Consider the following 21,533-nt stretch of genomic DNA (forward strand, 5'->3'; position numbering starts at 1 on the left):
ATCATGTATTTGAATTATATTTGATCATAAGAAACTGAAAGAAAAGTTTTTTGTTTTAATTCTTTAAACATTTTGAAGTTAAGGTTTCTAAAATAAATATAATTCAGTAATTTTATGTAAAAAACTAGCTAACCCGGCGAACTTTGTTCCGCCCTAGAGGCAATAAAAAAGCAGATTTTTGATTTTATTAAGGTATTTTTTTTATTAATCAAGTATTTCAATGAAGCTTTAATAGATTGCACTCTTCAGTTAAGCATTTTGTGATACATTTTTTGTTTTATTATCAGGTGCAAGAACAAACAACGTAGATGGTTTTCCGACCCGTGAACATGACACATATAACCATGTGAGAAACATTGATTTTCTAGATTCAGACCACAAACTTTCAAGGATTGGCCTTGTGATTTGTTAATGGTCATGGCGAATGCAAGACGGATCGGAAATCGAAGTCTTTTAAACTCAAACGGAAGATGGGTCGGGATCATCGGGATCCTCGGAATGAGAACTTCTTCACCTTAGAATTTTCCTTTGAGTATCGTCGCGTAAATCACATTGTTCACCAATTTATTTACTACCAAACGCGTACCGTTGCAAGGTTTTGGTGGGATTATGCTTCGAAGCATGATTACTACGGAGCCAACTTTTAGGCGTAAATTGTGCGGTGGTAAGCCAGGCACATCCAAGGAGTTTAAAAATTCAATTGGATAGTTGGTGGCTGCATCTTCATTTGTTACACAGTCAATGGATTTGAATGAATGCATTGTTCCAATGATATCATTTTGAATTATGTAATATAGTTTAGGTTATCTACATCTTTGTTCTTAGCCACTAAAATTGCTCGCTCACTTAACCATTAATTATTTTTGTAGGTATTAATGATGTTTGGGAATACTTTATTAATAAGTTCGTCTTTCGATGAGACAAAGTTACAGAAATTCTGAGGAAATGAAATCAATCCGCTCGATTCGTCGACAGGTACTCGACCATTACCGATAGTCAGTAATTGCTCAGAGAAATCTTCAGTAGATGTATCATTAAGTAATGCAACTCTCATGTTTGTTGTCGGCTGAAGTTTCTTCACATAGCGCCATAGATTCGATGATTTGAGGCAAGCGTTTATTTCGTCAGCAGCCGTTGATCTTGGAATTGCTGGCAGTGTTTGGCGGAAGTCGCCAGACAGTAAAAACATTGCGCCTCCAAAACATCTAGAGTCATTGCGTAATGTACGTTTAGGCGCCATTGCGCATTCGTCCCAGATGATGATTTTCGATACTGATAAAATTTTGGCCATTGCTGAGTTTTTTGAAATATTATAGTACATGCTGGTTCTCAATTTTTTGAAGATTTAACAGCAATTTTAATGCTGAATGAGCCGTATGGCATCCTTCTAACAATGTGGCTGCTATTTCAAAAGAAGCAACTGCAAGCGCAATGTTGGATCTCGCACGAACAGTGGCTAAAATTACTGACATAAGGAATGTCTTACCAGTTCCACCAGGGGCATCAAAGAAATATAAACCCCCATTTCCACCATCAAGTACCTTCATTAACGCACATAAGGTAACATATGTCTTCGATCAAGAGTAAAGCTTGATTATGTATCTCCTCATTCATCTCAAGATCCGGATTTTTGGAACTGACACGAATTTGATGTAAAATATCTTCTGACATATTACCCTTGTATTTATGCCATAGGTTAGATGGGTTCGATGGAAAGCATGTCGAAATGATGATAGCAAATAATGTGCGTATCTGACTTGGAGATGCAGAGATAATGGTTTCACCGATTGCCGTATCCCAATGGGTATCGTTTTCTAGTAAATTGAGTTCTTTACATTCAGCACGATATGTTGGGAATATTGTTCCATTAACAGTCCGTAGTGGCTCAAATGACGTTGGCCCACGCACATTTACCAGCATCAACCGCAAATACATAGAAGCATTCACCATTCTTTGGATGAACTGTATACATACGACCAAGATCATCAGTAGAACGCACATCCGAATAACCAGGAACCGTATCACCTTGCTTCCGTCGTTGAAAATTCTTCGAAGAAGCATTCCAAGTGTAATAATGGCAATTTCACCCTTCCACTAAGGCAGCACAATTCGGGCGTTCCTGCAGAAAACTTAAATGCGCCACAATACTCGCAAACAACGTTCATTGGCCCAATGCAAACGCTAGGATGCAAGCAGTAATCAGTGTTGCAATCATATCGAAATGCTGCTCGATTCAAATCAGCACTTGATAATTATCTTCTTGTGCGTCGATAATGATCTACTTGTTGGTCTCTGTTATTCATTCGACGAATTCGCATTGCCAACCGAGCCGTTTCACGGGCTGCCTCGCTTTGCTCTTGTGATTGAGAAGCACGAAGTCGAGCCATACTAACGCGGCTCTCTTCACGGGCAATTCTTTGTGCTTCTTCAGTCGTTTCCTTCGCGTTCGAATGGGATAAAAAGTATCCCATGTCCGTCTCCTGGTTCTAGGCTACCACTCCACCAATTTTCAGCCAAATCTGTTCAGCCGTTCTCGAGTTATAAATAGAGTAACTAACATGACTTTATTTTATATATATAGATTTACAAAAAAAAAAAAAAAAAACGAAAACTGTTTTCGTAAAAACTGTATTTTTGATGTATATTTGGTCATACAAAACTGAAAAAAAATTTATAAATTCTTTAAATGTTTTGAATTTTTTGGTTTCTAAAATGAATACAATTCAGTAGTTTTATGTACAAAATTGGAAAATTTAACGGAAAGTAAAATTTTTTCGCAAAAATGTATTTTTGAATTATATTTGATCATAAAAACATTAAAAAAAAGTTTATGAAGCGTTTAAATATTTCGAATTTTAGGGTAAAATGTACATAATTCAGTAGTTTTAGGTAAACAATAAAAAACTTAAAAAAAAAAATAAAGTTTTTTTGGCAAAAATTTATTTTTCAATTATATTTGATCATAAAAACCTCAAAAAAAGATTATAAAAGTATAAAAAAACCTGAAGATATTTCGCTTACAAAAATCTCCATATTAAAACTTTCAACTATAAAAAAAATTTTATACAGTTGCTTGTTTTCATGAAAAAGTTTTCCTGCAAAGCAAAATATAAAAAGATCAAAGAAATATAAAAAAATTATGTAACGATACTCAAGTTTGTTTCACAAACAAAAAGAGTCCACCAAAGCTACAGTCTGTCTCATAGAAGCGTGACCGGCAAAATTGAGACCTAGAGTTCCGTCATAAAAAACTTTCAATTTGGTAACTTTTCGCAATACGCAATTTGCTAGATGTGCGAAAAATTTAGAAGCCGTACGTTGTTTGTGCAAAATGAGTTTCGCGTATGAAACACAGTTTAATGCAATGTTTCTATGTGCACACCCCAAAGGCTCAAAAATGTCACGTGCATCTCCAGAAAAATATTTCAAGAAGTTAAAGCCGTTCCTCAAGCCTTCGTTGGGCACCCGGGGTTTTTTTGTCCTGTTCGAAGATCCTTCCTAAAAGGTTATATCCATAAAGCGATAGAAAATTAAATTTTAGGAAACTACCTGGAAGCGCAAGTCGTTAGCTATAATAGAAATAAGTTAAATTCACGTCCAAATTCGAAAAAGCCAGACCTGGGTGCTCAAAGGAGGGCTAGTAAATGGGCGCAAAAGTGTATAAAAATAAATAATTGGCGCGTACACTTCTGTTAGGTGTTTGGCCGAGCTTCCCCTCCTATTTGTGGTGTGCGTCTTGTTGTTGTTCCACAAATGGAGCGACCTACAGTTTCAAGCCGACTCCGAACGGCAGATATTTTTTATGAGGAGGTTTTTCATGGCAGAAATACACTCGGATGTTTGCCATTGCCTGCCGAGTGGCGACCGCTATTAGAAACAACTTTTTCTTAATTTTGGTATTTCACAGATATTCGAACCAGCGTTCTCTCTCTGAATTCCGAATGGACCGACGCACAAACCCATTCGGCTACGGCGGCCGTCGAGCGCCGGGCGCAAAGGTGTACTGCAGTTAAAAACGTTGACGACTTCCATGGACGTGGCAAAAAGAAAACTAAATACCGCTTCAAAGCAAGAACAGAAGATCATGGATTTGTTTGTGGCAAAGCAGTTTTATGGAAAAGTGGTGCTAATGTATTCAAAGCCACGATTCGAAGACGTCTACGTGCAGACGACCTGAAATTCCAGAGCAAATTGAATAAAACTGCTGCTCTCATTATCACACAATGAAAAAAGACTTGCATGAGTTTAGGAAAATTCAGTACACAGGGAGAACGTAATATAGTATTTCTGAACGAATTTTCCTTTTAAGCGAATAGTTGCATATGTCCGTCCTGCTGTATTGCTGATAATCGACAACCCCAACGTTAAGCATCCAGTAGAGGTTCATGTTTACAGCTGCTTCTCCGGAAAAGGATTTGGTCCTTTACTTGTGTTTAACGCCATTTTGAATGCAGTTTTGATGAATATATTTTACCACAAAATATTAATACCCTCAGTTGCGAAGATGTTTGGAATAACAGCCAACCGTGAATTTTACAGGAAGACGAGGTTCCTAAATATCGGAGCCGAGTATGGGTAGAGTGGAAACAGTAAAACGGGATTGAAATGCTGGATTGCCCTTCACAATCTCCTGATGCCAATCCTATTGAAGACTCTTGCGTAATAGGTAAACAAAAACGTATAAAACAGGAACCAACTCATACCATTTCTCATCTGCTCGACCTGAAGACTCTTTTAGGTATGTATCAAGAGGCTGCTCACTTGTGTAATAACTGTCACGAAGGCTAATATCTAGTCTGACAGCGGAATGCGGGACCTTGGCATCCAGGCTCCATTCGAAACTAATTGGGAAGTGCCTGACTTGATTTTCGATTGCATCCGAATTCTTCAATATGATGCTACTCTGGGTACTTGTTCATAGCGACATCGTAGGAGGTTGCGAGGCAGATGAACTTGAGATACAAGGGAGCTTCGAGGTGGTTACCCTGCACAATGAGAGAGTTGGGATCCCATTGACTACCTGCGGTTTGCTCCCAGAGAGATGGGCTTCGCGCCAACTCAGCGAGTGCTGGGCAAGTACACAAACTTGTAGGTTGGGAATCTTTTTTGTCCACGAGATGATCGGAGGGGCTCGAGAGATCTCCTGCGGTTAACAAAATCTCAGCTCTCGAATTTCGTGGTTGCCCTTACAAGGCTTAGGCCGCGGCATTACTTCAAGTCCTTTTTGCGTCAGTTACATGTAGGATGAGGTGTTTTCACCTCAGCACTTTCTCCTTAACTGCCCTGCTAATGCAGGGTTATTTGCATCTTGGCTCTCATCTCTCTGCCACACCTGCTGATATAGCAGGTCTTGATATTAAAAACCTTATGTGAATTTCTTCAGAAGTACGAAGAGACTATATAAAAGGTGGTTAAATTTTAAGGGCCGATGTTAAATGTGAACCACACCTAAACGTAAAATTTCTGCTGCATTTCATTTAATATTTTTCAATTTCAGACTAATTCAATTTGAACCGTGGAAAGATAGACAATAGAGTAAGTTGAAGTTGAAGGTAAAGTTATTCAGGCTTATGATGAAAACAGGCGTTCAAATCAAATCCTCAGTGATGAGGCACATTTTTACCTCAGTGGATTCGTGAATAAGCAGAATTGCCGCATTTGGGCGAATGAAAATCCAAAAGTGATTGCCGAAAAACCAATGCACCCACAAAGAGTGATTGTTTGGTGAGGTTTATGGGCCGGCGGCATCATTGGGCCGTATTTTTTCCAAAATGAGGCCGGTCAGGCAATTACTGTGAATAGTGTTCGCTATCGTAAGATGATAACGAACTTTTTATGCCCCGAATTGGAAGATATGGGTGTGGACGATATGTTGTTTCAACAGGACGGTGCCACTTGTCACACACCTAACGAACCAATGGCTGTTTGTGCGAAAAATTTGATGGCCGAATAATCTCACGTCGCGGCGATGTCAATTGGACGCCAAGATCATGTGATTTGACACCGTTGGACTTCTTTCTTTCGAGTTGTATGAAAGAAAAGGTGTACGTCGATAAGCCAGCAACAATTCAAGAGCTACAGGATGAGATAATTCGGCACATTAACGGCATTGAACCTCAATTATGCCTCAGCGTCATCGAAGATTTTGACCATAGGATGGAGGTGTGCCGCTGAGGCCGATATTTTGTTCTATACGTAATTGAACCATACCAGTATTATCATAATAAAGCGAAGTTTTAATAATTTCTTAAAAAAATTGTATTTTATTCAAAATCAACACCGGCCCTCGAAACTTAACCCCCCTTTATAAAAAATTATATTTTATTTTAAAAAAAGGTTAAAAAGAACCGAGTATATAAAAGTGCTATACTTAAATTTTCGACATTGAATAAATTTGAATACAATAAAATTTTAATTTAAAAAATTTAATATAATAAATCCATTACATCAACAGCTCTGGTCAGCTGCAGATATCTGCCCATTAAAGGCCTCAAAGTGGTATCTTAACAATGCTTTAATTCTCTTTGGACAGTTCCAGTTTAGTACTTCAAACTATTTTACCTACCTGCCTATCAATATTGTAGGACGTTGGAAACTTAATTATACCCAATTTGTATCAAATTGGGCTTTAAATTCGATTTCCGTAAATATTTTGAGTTTTTATGTTTCAAGTATTGATCAAATTTTGCTATAAAGATGTATTTTGCGAAATATGTGGGCCTCAGCGTCATCTATTGGGGCAAAACAGATGCGTTCACTTTCGTAATAACTCGGCGAATTTTTGACTCGATCAAAAAAACTAACTTTCCCATTTGTACATTCTACATAAATGAATAGTGTTAGTGCTTTTACCATGACTGCCTGAATTTAATTTTTTTCTAAGTCCTTTCATCAATCCAGAACAGTTTTTTTTACCCCGAAAGGAGTTGCATTTATTCATAATAGCGAGATTTCACTTCATATAATAAATTACTTAATTTTTCATTAAAATTATACACAACGCCTTTGCGCAAAATCGTGGAGAAGAACCCTGACCTCATTGCACTGAATTAATATTCCACTATTAAGAGTGCAATAAATTTGATATTTTTATTTGACCTAGGCGAAATTTTGTATGGCCTTTCTTGCAATAAATTAAAAGTAGCTCATACGCCCAGTCGCACCCTCATCGACGGCGCATGCAACATTTGAGCGCTGAGCGCTGAACGCTGAACGCTGAACGCCACTCCAACAGATTTCATACGATATAATCCACGCTCCACTAAGTGTAGTTAATTTTGAGATTTTCCTTTGTGCTATGCGTAAATTCATAAACAATTCGCCAAGTGGGCGCCGCCGTGCCAAGCAATTCAATAGAGGAATTTCACAATGAGTTGGGCAGCAGCAACACAAGAACACTGCCACACAGCAACATTGCGGCACTCGCAGCGCACACAGCGCATGCTACACCCCTTTATTCAGGTGCGCAGCTGAACTCAAAAATACTTTAGGAAATTATGTTTAAAACTAAACTAAAGTAAAAACCAACATAAAAATAGCAGAACCAACAGAAAATGCAAAGCAAAGTTTTATGAAATCTTATAAAATAATTTTTCGAAAATTATGTTTCGCAAGCGGAATTTCGCTGCTTTTACTGGCTGCTGTTGTTGGTGCTGGTGCTGCTGTGTGGCTGGGCAATAACTAGCATACAAATTTTAAGCTGAAGAGTGGTGGAAATTCCAACAAGCCAGCAGGCAGAAACTTAAGCACTTTTGTGAAAAGTTTCTTTAAAACAATTCCTAGTTGTGTGCTTTGCGCACTTTTGATGTTCTTGTTGTTTTAGCTACGCCATGCACTTGGATGTTTTTGTGTGTTTGGTATAACAATTTGCAGCTGCAAAACGCAATGAACTGGCCGTTTGCATGCAGGCCAAGCGCTATGCAGTGGCTGGTTGATTGTGCATTTTTCACTTTTTGCAAGGTTATTTCTCGATTATGGTGAGGCAAAAATAAATATAAAAAATTAAAAAAAAAGAGATTAAACAAGAAATAAAAAAATTAAAAAAAAGAAAATATACAGCAAATAATTCTGGAGGAACTCGAAATATACAATCTTTATAGTATTGTAGTTATTTGCACATACATACATATATACATAAATGTACCCATTTCTTACTTTGCGCAACCATAAAGAGAGCTAAAAAATACCAACTTCAAAGCAACGCCCACGGCCTAGCCTAGCTGCTGTGTATGGTGCGCTGGACTCTACTCCAATTAATGGAAAAAAACCGGCAACATTCTCCATCACCGTGGAAACAGGCCCGAATTGAATGGTAGCTGGTCAAAGCGTTGGTGGCTTTGGCGGCCATGGCGGCAGCGATGAAGCATTGTGCCCCTGGCGCTAACTGCCTGCCTGCCTGCGTGCCTGCGTGCCGCTTGGCCTTTTGCTATTTATTTACTCATTTCTAGCAAAAAGTTTGGTGCCTGCAGAATGCATTGTTTCACACGTTTCACATACAATTTCATGGCGCACTAAAATATAATTTTTATATGCAACTGCCACACCCGGGAGCCACCCGCACGCCGTGCAAATTTATTTACACTGCATTATCACCAACTATTTACAGTTTTTATTTTAATTCAACTGTATTTGTTTTCTCTCTAGCATTTGATTTTCTCTTTTTCCGTTGTGTTTTTGTTTTTTCATGCTTTTTATTTCTTTTTTTGTTATTTTCATTCTTAACCAAAAATGGTCCAACTGTGCGTGCGCTCACTCAATTTGCCATAAAGTAGTGAAAAATGTTTGTATTTTATTAAGTTTGAGTTTTTGCCTCTTTCGCTTTGCTTTTGCTTGAATTTGCTTTCTCATTTTTATTTTCTTTTGCATATTTCTCATTTCAGAACCGATTCGAAATTTCATTTGCTGCAAACGGAATTTCCTTTTGTCTCACTGCTGCTTTATTTAAATAATGGTGCATGCAATTTCTTATTGTTTTAAATATATCGGGTGCCTCATTAAGACCATCCATTTTGAATTTAGTGAAATTTTATATCACAGCATTTTTTTAGAGCTGCCATTTGCGAATATTGTCATAGAAATTTTGAAAATCTACTTCCGCTAAAATGGGAGGCGGTTGGAAAATTGTATGGATTTCCATGAACCAGAATCCTAATACTGCTATGCATGATGACGTTGCTCAACACCAGTAGCGCCGTCAGAATTAGGAAGGACCTCTCCGAGCCGTTTGATACCAAATGAGGTTTCAGAGAGGGTGACTCGCTGTCGCGTGACTTCTTTAACCTGACGTTGGAGAGGATCGTACGAGCCGCAGAACTTAAGGGGGGAGCCTGGTTTATGAGGTCTAAAAATTGCATTGCTTTGCGGAAAAAGGAAAAAATTTATTGTACTGGTTAACATAGAAATTAGTAGAGCGCTGCAACGCTGGAGTTTCCAACTGGCGTACAAAATACAGCTCGTAATTATTATCTAAAGCAAAAAATTCAAATGGATTTCTAATTATCATGATTTTTTATTCTAGATAAACTAAGAAAACTGAGAGAAATTCCAAAATTTCAACTTTTTGGAGGTTTTAAAGAAAAAAAATGCCTTTTTATAAAAAAAAATTCACTTCAACTTGGTATAAAAATCTTGAAAATTTTTTTTTTATCTATTTTGTTAGTTCAAATAGAAGAGAGAGAGAGCATTAGGCTCTGTAACTTTGTGTGAATATTCTGAAATATATTAGGAATCGCTTAAAACGAAAAAAAAAAATTGATTTTTTTGACCTTATAAACCAGGCTCCCCCCTTAATCACTCAGGCACAATATTTTATAAAAGGCTGCAATTGTTGGCGTATGCCGATGATATTGACATCATCGACCTTAGCAACCGCGCTGTTGGTTCTGCCTTCTCCAAACTGGATAAAGAGGCAAGGCGAATGGGTCTGGTGGTGAACGAGTACAAAATGAAGTACCTCCTGTCATCAAACAAACAGTCGGCGCACTCGCGTATCGGCACCCATGTCACTGTTGACATTTATGATATCGACCGATAACACGGTCAGCCTTGAAATCCAACGTAGAGTCTCTCTTGCCAACAAGTGCTATGGCGAATACCGCAGGCGATGGAACGATGAGCTGTATGAGCTTTACGACAACATAGACATAGCGCAGCGAATAAAGTTTCAACGGCTACGTTGGTTGGGTCATGTCGTCCGAATGGATGCAAACGCTCCGGCTCTGAAAGTACCAGCTCTACGGTACCAGCTGGAAAGATCAGGTGGAGAAGGACTTGGTTTCACTTGGTGTCTTCAATTGGCGCCGGTTAGCCCGAGAAAGAAACGACTGGGGCGCTTTGTTAAATTCGGCCAAAATTAAGAAGAAGAATCCTTTTGTGGACTCCCCACTCGTAACTAAAGTACGAAAATGCTACAAAGTCTTTATATCGCTTACTGGCAGCAGATTTGGGCACAGGCAAAGTAAGTTGGCAACATAGGCGACAAGTGGCCAGATGATGCTTAATTTTGTGGGCTCAATTTACGCTCCTTGAGTTAGTAATATTTTCTTGGTGAACGGTGACGCATATCTATCTAATTACCGCACTCAGGGCTGGCCTCTTGAAGTCGCACAATGAGAAATAGTAAAGAACATGCCATTGCAGATGGAGAGCTCTAGTTGCCTTATGAAGCCTGCGGATCAACTGCACAAAGACGTTTTGGTTACTGTAGGTTAAACGTTTATAAACCACAACATCCTAGGTTTGGCAGCCGCATCGCACATAGAGACAACGATGCCACTTAGACCACGAAATGGGTCCGTTGTGAAAACAACATCCTAACCGTATGTCTAAGTGAGAAGAAGATCCGCACTTTGCATTTTTGTTTATTATCTATTAGTTCCTATTGTTTCTGGGGGAGAACAAATGGCCCCAACAAATTCCTTTCATTCAGATCTGTTCTACGCCAGTCTGTTAGTTTCCCAAGTTAAATTCGAGGCGCGCATTTCCAAATCCAAAATTGGTTTCCAAGTGTTCGATGATCTTTCTCATCTACCGCTGCCTTGAAGATTCCATTCCATAGCGGCTCTTGTTAAGCCGTCGTATTGATTACGAAGGACGTGGCCAATTCAGCCCCATTTTCATCAGTGAATTTCAAGGAGTTTTGCGGTTTACTGAATTGCTCTTCATAGATCAGCACGCGAGATTGTGTTTGGCCGGAAGATTTTCCGGATTTTGAGTAGGCATCGACTAGTGGAAACTTGCTGCTTATATCGGGCACTGTTGCATTCCACGTCATTCCACGTTTCACAGGCATAGAGTAATGATGATTTGATATCAGAATCAAAGATACTCCGCTTTGTGTGATGCTCTCCATACTGAACGTAGGGAGCGTATGTTGCTAGAGCTTCCTAATGCGGTTTTTATGTTCTCTCTCGAGCCATCTGACACCGAGACGATGCTAAAGCAAAAAGATGATGGCAAACAGATTGTAGTTCCTCAAGCTGGGATCATCGATTAGGAACCGACGCGTAATTTGCGTGTTAGTACGCATCATTTCAGTTTTAGAGGTGTTGGAAATCAGCCCAGCTTTTGCGCCGGCTTTCTGTATCGATTGGAGTTGCATAAAGAAATTTATGAAAGACTGGAAAGATAGGTAATTCAAGCAATACTGGATCGATGGTCTAGGATAGAGCCATTCTAAGCAGTTTATCGTTTCCTCCAGATAAGGATCAAATAGGTCTTGAAACGTGGATATAGAGAGCTTACGAACCCCAGCTGGGTACTAAATATATGAGACACTTCAGTCTACAATAGTCAAACACACAAGCATAAGTTATTTTTACAATGCCAGATCATTTTAAGGCACTAGAATCATCATTCAGCTTGCGGTCAATCAAAATAGACCACATCAGGAGTCGCGCTGCATACAGGCCAAGTATACTTACTTATGTTACTTAGATGGCACTACAACCGTCTGGCTCGATTTGTTGCTTGCTCGCGCCAGTTGGTGACACCGAGTGGTGCCAGGCTATGTCCCACTTGATTTCCTCAACGTAGATTAAGATTTCCTTTTTCTCGTCGTGAGTTCCCTCTCGGTGGGCTGCCGTGCCGGAGCACTTTCGTTCATCTTCGAGACATGACCAAGCTAGCACGGCCACTATCTTTCGTTTAATCTCTAGGCTGGCGTCGTTCTGACTGTTAAGGGGACAGATACCTGTAAAATTTCGAAAAAACTCATTTTTTTTAAGTATTTTATTCCGCGAATTTTTTTTTCCATTTTTTTTTTAATTCATATAGAAATTATGACATTAATAAACAAAAAAATGTTTGGTTTTTTGTATTCAGGTCACTGACGCCGATGCTACAATGCCCGCCGATTGAGAAGCTCCGCTGCGACCTTCCTGGAAGAATTGAGTTTACATCCGTCATTTTAAATGATTAAAATAAAAAAAAAATGTTATATTATTTTAATGTATAAATAAATTGTATGCCAGTTTTAAAATAAATATATCGACTTCTTCATTTAAAATAATTTTAATGAAAATCAGGGAAAAGATGTTCGTTTACAGGCGCCAAGGTAAACAAAGACCTTCACCACTTGAAATCCGTGGTTGCTAACAGTGACGTATTCTCCAAGAAGCGATGACTCTTTGTATGTTGTTTTACTCTTTTACTCTCGGTTATCACTTTTTCTGCTTCCTACTCCAGACTGGATTACGATGAATATTCGGCGCAGTCGATCAGCCCGATAATATCAATATCTTCAGCATACACCAATAGTATGTCAGGAGGATGGTTCCATGTGCAAAAGGCCACGCAATTGGGCTAAGTTCGAGATCACCATTTACTTGGGGATGGCCAGGACGATTCTTCTGCATACGGTTCCAGCACCTCACAACTTTCAGGCATCGCCCAAGTATCCTCTGGATAACTTCCGAAGATCCATTCTGAGCGATCTAATGTTAGAAGGCGAACTAACCCAGGATGACTGGTTGTGCGTAGGGTTCTCCCAATGAAAAATTGAAAACACCCTAGGGCATCCTATTACTATAAAAGTGTTACGCTATTGACATATTAAAAGTATAATAATAATAATTATATCAAAAGAATGTAATGAGCTGATAATATTCCGTGAGACCATGAATTGAGATTTTCACAAAGCTGTATTTATTTGGAGACCCTGCATTTATCTTATAATATGGAGGGCCAAAGTCAATATTACCAGCCTTTATGCAATGAATTTCCACTAGATGTACCGCTATCAAGTCTCGACATATAGTTATTGATAGGCAACCCATTGTTATAGCAAAGGTACGACCTATTGTTGTAATATTGCATTTAAATAAACCAAATTTGTTCTTTAACGTAAGCGGTCCTTTGAATCTTTGTAATTAGTATCGGTACATATTATATTTTAAATAAGGTGAACTCCGGTTAAACTGAGGCCTCGTCTGCAAGCTTACAAGATTCTGTTGGCTTAACATTTGGCGTCAGCAGAAAATACGCAGCAACGAACTTTTATAGAAAATATCCCACAGCAGCAACAGAAGAGAGCTGATTTTTCGTAGATAATTATTAGCTTTGCGACTGCTATGTATATCAATAAGCAGAATTGTTGCTTTTGGAGAGAAAAGAGAGAATGCAAAAGGGATCATTTAAAGCTCTCTGCTTCCACTACTAGTAGTTGTTTGTTGAGCGTTTTGGAGTGTTGGGGAGATTGGGCCGTTCTTCTTCAAGAGTGTGCCTGACAATGCAGTCTCTTCTAGTCTCAAGTTACTACAATAGATATCAAAAATATAAAGCCGCAATAGCACACCTCAAGCTCTCTCATAAGTGCAAAGCGAATGGTGCAATGCAATTGTTAAAGTGCGCGTGAAGAGAAAAACGTAAACAACTTTCGTTTCATTGCATTCGCAGCAAACTTCTTTTCAAAGTTAGTTTAGGTATCTGATTTTTTTCATTTTTATTGAAGAGGTATGCCTATTTTTTAAATCATCATTACAATTAAAAAAAAACACTTATTTTTTAAATCTGTAAAATCGAATACCTACAAAGACTTTCTCGGAAATTCTGTATATGATGGCACCTGGTTAAATTGAGGCGAAGTTATTGCGTCTAAAGTGTCAGTGTGTTTGTGTCATCGTTACAAAAATGAGTTTCCAACAAAGAGCTAATATCAATTTTTGTTTTAAAATCGGTAAAACGTTTACCGAAACATTTGAATTAATGAAAAAAGTTTATGGCGATGATTGCCTCTCCTTCCGGAATGGAAGGCTCGCACCAACAAATTCGGCTACGAGGTTTATCAAATAATGCAATGTTAATGGAGTATTTGGCGTACAAAAAAAAAAAGTTTTTATATATATTAATTATACTCTCTATGCCCCTCTGTGTTCAATGAAAAGGTCTGTTACTGCTTTGCTTTGGTGTTTGAAATGAAGTGAAGGGACCAAATAAGTGAAATAGTAAAAGATTTTAAAGTGAAAGTGCAGCAATCACAAATTTTGTATTCCATTACAAAGACTTTTAATAAAACTTGTTGCAAGTATGCCACGCGTAAGTTGTATGTTTTAGTACTGTTTCTTATAAATTTATTTCTGTAGTCTGTAGTGATTGCTTCAATTAAATTAATACGTAGTAATGCACGAATGGTCTACTTGATGCTTTCATCCAAGGAGAGGTCTTGAAAGTCATCTGCAGGCTGAAACTCAATGCGAACTGGTATGACCCCTATCCGGTATTGGACAACACAGAAAGCATAAACTTCGATCCAACGATTCTCTCCATGCCCCTTGACTCCATGCCATCAAGAGACGTACTTGAAAAGAGATACAGTTTGGTGAGGCTCAATTGTGGTCAAACTCTGAAAATGAGCCCGGCAAACACTGTTTTCGCATTTTTACGGATGGCTCCAGGACCGAGCACGATTCCGACTCCAGTGTCCGCGTAGAGTCCAGCGGAACAAAATTACACTTTGCTCTTGGAATGTACGCATCAAAATTTCAAGCGGAGGTGTATGCTATTCGAAAAGCGATGAACTTTGTTGTGGAAAACAGATAGAGGGGCAGATCTGTATGTGTCTGCAGCAACAGTCAAGCTGCGCTCATGGCCTTAGACCGGCCCTCAACCACACCAAGGGTAGTCGAGTCCATGCCTGTAAATCCAGGCTGAATTATGTCGGTAGACATAATAGCCTGATGCTAACATGGGTCCCGGGACACGTGGCTATCGTGCGTAACGAGGTCTCTGACTCCTTAGCTAGAATGGGCTCTGAGACCAACTTCGTGGGTCCGGAACCCGTTTTGCTACTCCCTTCTGCAGCGATCAAAGCAGCGTTAGCAAATGGGTTACTACAATCCACAAGCGAGCTTGGCAGGCTGAGAGAGCCTGAAGATGGACACAATTGATGTTACCTGTCATGTCCGACCGACTGTCATAGTTCCTCCTGTTACTAAGCAGAGGGGACTGTAAGAGGCTGGTTGGGCTGTTGACGGGCCACTTTCTATGCGAAAAGTACATGGAAAAAGTGGGCATCTCAGACAGTGCACTCTGCCCAGCTTGTGGAGAGGAAGATTAGGCGGCAGACCACATATAGACCACAATAGCACACATTTCACGAGACTTAAATTAATTCTTAAGGAAAGTAAAATCTATAGAACGAAAAATTTAAAAAATAGAATTAGAATCCCAAGAATATTAATAATAATTATAATTTCGAGCTAAGTAATTTGCATGATAATGCACCATCTCATCGAACCACTCTTATGACAGATTTTTTTACTAGAAATCGCGTTTTAAGCAACAATCACTCATCGTTTTCACATCATATGGCTCCCTGTGACTTGAAACTATTCAGATAATTGCATTTGGCCAAGAAAGGAAGGTATTTTGCGTCCATAGAAGCCATCCAAAAGGCTTGTACCGTCATCCTCAAGGACATTCCGGATTCCGGTCAATAACCTGAAACACTCTTTCGAAAAGCTTTTAGATCGCGTAAAACAGTGTATCGAGGCCAGAGGGGACTATTTTGAATGAATAAACTCGAAGTTATCAGAACAAAGCTCCTGTCGTCCGATTTTAGCCCCACCTTGTGTTAATTAATACGCTTTCTTTTGTCATTCTAAATCAAATATCATCGGGGTGACCGTGGAAAACCCATATATTTTTTTTTCATTTTGCATCGCCATGCAATGAATACAAATAATATCACAATAATCTGAAAAAAAAAAATAAAACATATTACATGAACTTATTTATAGTCATAGTTAAAGTATTTGTTTGAAGATAATTAATTTCAACGCCAAGTTAAAGCACAAAAATAGTGTAAACTTTTTACTTCACCTAATATAGAATAACTTAATAAATTCTTCCCCTCGAGCTAAATTACTTTTGAAGAAAGAATATTGAAAACTACACCTAGGATATCAAAAGTTTTGTCTATTTATTTAATTTGTATTGATGCCAAGGGTAAAAAAACTTGAACCTATCGTTATTAAAACAGTGTTGATCAGTGTAATAAATGAATGTTGTTCTCCTTTTGGCCCCCGGTGGCTCGAAGTATATAAGTAAAAATAAATAAAGAAATATTTTGAATTATGTACTAAACCTTGGCATCATTACACTGGTTTAAAGGAATAAAGCGCAATGGATGCCATAATCCAATTCCTATTTAGAATCATTCGGTTCTTTCGAAAATTGAATTAATTGAAATTAGGAATTGAGATATGGTTATAAGCAGAAGAACGGGAAGCTTAAAGCCAATGAGCAAATACAAGTGTCTCCTAGAGATAAGCATACCAGTCTATCATACAAAACTTGTACTCTAAGATCCGACTATATATTCCGCAGATATAAAGAAAAATGTGGAAAGCGACCCCTATGCTCGCCCAAAAAATTTTTTTTATTGAAATTTCCATGCAAAAATATTACTTTGGGGAAAAATAAATCTATCATTTTGACGTGATAACGTCTTATAATTCGATTTAACAGGCTGCACGCACGAAAAAATGTGTCGTTACCTTGCTCATTGCCGTTACCTTGAATGAACTGCAAGCGAAAGCGCGGAGCGAACGACAAAGCAACGTTCGACATCTTGCTCTCTCCTACTTAAGTAAGCGTATATGTGTATGTATATGCGTATATGAGGCCCTTTGTTCCACCTAGGAACCACGGGAAAATATATATATATATGCGTATATGTACATATATAAATTCACGTATTTGTATTTGCATATGTCTTCTTATTGATTATTATTAATTTGATTTACTTGATTTGATTTACCTGTTGTTTTAATGTTATTATTTTTTGACGTGATAACGTCTTATAATTCCATCTAGCCGGTTGCACGCACCAAAAAATGCGTCGTTATCTTGCATGTTATGTTATGTTATGTTATGTTATGTTATGTTATGTTATGTTATGTTATGTTATGTTATGTTATGTTATGTTATGTTATGTTATGTTATGTTATGTTATGTTATGTTATGTTATGTTATGTTATGTTATGTTATGTTATGTTATGTTATGTTATGTTATGTTAATATATGTTATGTTATGTTATGTTATGTTATGTTATGTTATGTTATGTTATGTTATGTTATGTTAAAGTATATTATGTTATGTTAATGTTGACTCATTCTCTATATCCATACAAAATATCAGTTGCACATGAATTATTGACCTTGAAATAGGCTTCGATTGGAAACGTGCGTGTTTCATCCGTAACTTCGTAACTAAATAACCTGCACGAAAAAGGATGATAGATTACAACGTTTTCTATTAAGCTTTGGTGAAAAAGAAAATTGTGAGGGGAACTTTGACTGATACGTCACTTGGGGATTGGACAGCCGATTTGTGCACAACCATTTCACATGTATTCACACATTCGTCCAATCAGCCATTACTCTGACAGCAATGAACTGTCATTGGTTGTTTTTTTTGTATATCACTAACACAATCTCAGTTATTTTGTAAACACATATCAAGTAACGTCAGTCAATCAGCTAATTTTGTCAAATTCCCTCAGAACCGAATAACGGTCTCCCAAAGAGCTCTCCTTTAAAATTTTTTGACCACGCCGCACGAATAACCAATCTAAAGCTAAAGCTTCCAACGCTATTCGCCTTGACGGCATGCTGATGCTGAAAAACCTGAGTCCATTGGGAGTAGAATTCCTCATAAGGGTAATCAACATGTTTATGGCTACTCTCACTACTGAAGCCTGGGAAACCCGCCAATCAAGGGAAATCTTATCGTCCGATAACTCTCTTTTCTCCAGTAGTGAAAACTTTTGAAACCCTCTTACTCTATCTCAACACGAAACATCTCGACCTAGCCTCACATCAGCATGCATTTCAAGGAGTGCGCAGCACCACCACAGCCATAAACGCCCAAATTGACTTATGCTTAATTGACGTGGGCTTAACCAAAACGGCACCTGCGAGAGGACTTTTCTAGCGCTGCATCTGTAGATGGCTTTTTAGAAAGTCACCCACTCCATACTACGAGATGACATTATACAGTTCACACTCCCGCCGGGGCTGAAGAGGTGGTCTGCGATTTATCAGAGTGATCGGCATTTGTCAGCCATTTTCCGAGACCAAAATTCAAAACAGAGAAGAATAAGGCAAGGTGTTCCATATGATGGTGTTCTATCAGCTTTACTTTTCACCGTTTACATATCAAAGCTCCCCCAGAGGTAGTCTCCCTGGTCTCCCATGCTGACTATTGTTCGTTAATGTCATCGGTGAATGACATGGATGGCTTGTGCGCCAAAGTATATGATTATCTCACTAGACTTTCTTACCTTTACACTGCGAGGAATCTCCAAATTTCTCCCGAAAAGTCCACGGTAACCCTCTTTACCACCTGGACAAAGGAGGCCAAACTACAACTTAAGGTTAAAGTCCAATATGCCAATATCAACAGTAGAGACCCAACATTTTGGGATTTATTTTCGATAGTTTGATCTCCTTCGCTGCGCACACAACCGCAGGGAAGAAGCACAACAATATGCTCAGTAAACAGTTTCTATTCGGTTGCTACTGTAGGTTTCACCCCTGTAGACTCTTGCTAGAACCTTAACCACCTCCCAGGCACGGCAGGAGGCATCACTTCAACTAGGTAGGTAACATAGGTGAAATGGTTGAAGTGCCTGCCCCTCCTCAAGTAGCACTAAAGCGCCGTTTTGATACCATTATGAGACCTCCAACAGGCAGATATCTACAGCCAGCCAGAGCTGTTGATATAATGGAGGAAATTGATTGGATTTAGGTTGGCGCACTGCCCCAGGCTGTCGAAGAAAGGAGCTCCCAGTGACCTTAGTCATCTAGCTGCCAAGCCCGGACATTTACAGAAAAAATGCCCGACAGTCTCCTTCTCTGAAAGGTACCCACAGCTTACCTGTTACCTGCACAGCCAAGATATTTGATTTCCTCCTTATAGAAGTTGGTAGACCAGTTTGTATCTGCAACATGGCTTCGTCAGAGCCTTGATCGTGGCTTGACTATCGAAGAAACTGTTAATATTTCCTTCGCTACCGCGTTGCTTAAACTGTTTTCATGCCGGCAGGATCGTAAAGACTTCTGCTTGAAAACATTAGCCGTTTTCGGCAGTTTAAAGGAGATAGATAAATTGTCTGATTTAGAGAAAACCCCTGCCGCGATTCCTCCTTGGAACCGTCAGGGAAGATGGAGCAAAGTTTCCCCTCGATCCAATCCTGCCTATTTGGAAAGATTGCCCTAGCACGACCCTCAAACTCTAGTTTGCGGATGGAGAGATCTGTTCGAAGTTCAGAGAAATACGGTGTTACCTGCCCGAAAATGCTACCATGTCCCTTGAGGGATTGTCTCCAGAGGCCAATCTCCTTTAACATGATTGCACTTTGAGTTGTGATGGGAATAACGTAAAAGTCGATGGGAAGTAAGTGAAAAAGGACATTCAGGTCAGCATTGGACAAGTTTTACATGCTCCGGTGATGCCAATGCACCCCATCCTTTGCACCAAAGAGCTTCCCACCAAACCAGTCATCCATACGTTAAAATTGGAAAACCACTGCGTGATACATCCACAGCACGACCTATGTCTTGAGTCGCCTGTTTTTACTAAACATAAATTTGCAGTAGTAGAAGGCTATACTGGCCTTCTTTACCCGATTTTCAATGTGTAGCTTCCAATAGAGTTTGGAGTCAAGTATCACTCCAAGATACCCAACTTCCGTTGAAAGCGGAAGAACGTGGTTGTTTAATTTGGGAAGTCGAAAGGGTAGAGGATTGTATCACTTCAACTATTCCGACGAGATCCAGGACAAAACGAGGCGACAACTATTGGACCGGGCAGTGTTTGGACATACACTAAGTTACATTTATCGGGAGACCTTTACCCCATTCCTAAACTCCCGATCCTCGAATGCCGTTATCCTAGTTCAACGACCGCTCGCAGCAGATGAAGAGCTCCAGCTACCCCGAGAGACCCGCGTAAACTCCTACCTCTACAGAATTGACTACGACATACCCAACATATCTCCAGCGTGTGAAGGTACTCCGCATGATACTAACAAATTTTTCGTATGCCCTTCAAATCTACTAACACTCTTTTCTCTGTCGAAACAGCAAGTTTCCTGGGCCTACCGTTAGTTGAGCTAGATGAAGAGGACCCGTAACTACTAGTAAGCTTCTAAAGCAACAACGTCTCTTTCCCGCTCACACACTTAACTATTACGGAGAAGCTTTAAATTTTATAACTTAATTCTGCACCCTGTACATTTTCGCAACGCGTTATGTTTCCATCAAGTTTTTTCGTTGGCAGCTTGGTTTAGTTTTTAAGTAAAACTAATGGGCCCTAATGTAAAAGAAACGAATTATCAAAAAAAAAATGTTTATATTTTTGATTTTTTCCACGCGAAGTTGAAATTCTTATAATTTTTTTATAAAAGAAATTAGCCAAAAGCATTAATCGATGTGTCAGAAATTATTAGGCTCAACGAAAAGTGATTTATGCACTGCTTATGGGGAATTCCATTGTGTTTTATTTATTATATTCGCAAAGATTGCTCAAGAGACATGCGATTAAGTGGACTTCTTTTTTTGGCAGAATAACGGTAAATTACAAATACCTCGCATACTTGTCCACAAGTAATAAAAAATTAGTTCGACTTTCGGAATCAGCCAGCGGTAATACAAAGGAATAATTTTGTAGTGGCATCCGTGCGCAAAGTTGTCAACTGCAGGCTTAACAAAGCAAAGGTGGCATTCGGGTGAGTGCATACATAATGGGATGTTCGCAAGCTCCAGGCGCACTAAACTACGAATATTCGGCTCAAGCGTAAAGGCAGTATTTTTGCATGGAAGCGAAACATGGCTGGTCTCTAACACCATCACGCAGAGACTACAATCCTTCATCGACAAATGTCTTCGCATCATCTGCAGAATATTCTGGTCAAACACCATCAGTAACGACGCACTGTGGAGATTAACGAACGAGGAACCCATTCTTAGGCAAATCAAACCAGAAAGTGGCAATGGATAAGTCACACAGTGAGAAAACCAGCGGATAGCGT

This window comes from Anastrepha obliqua, chromosome 1 (genome assembly GCF_027943255.1).
Source record: "Anastrepha obliqua isolate idAnaObli1 chromosome 1, idAnaObli1_1.0, whole genome shotgun sequence".
NCBI classification, from domain to species: domain Eukaryota; kingdom Metazoa; phylum Arthropoda; class Insecta; order Diptera; family Tephritidae; genus Anastrepha; species Anastrepha obliqua.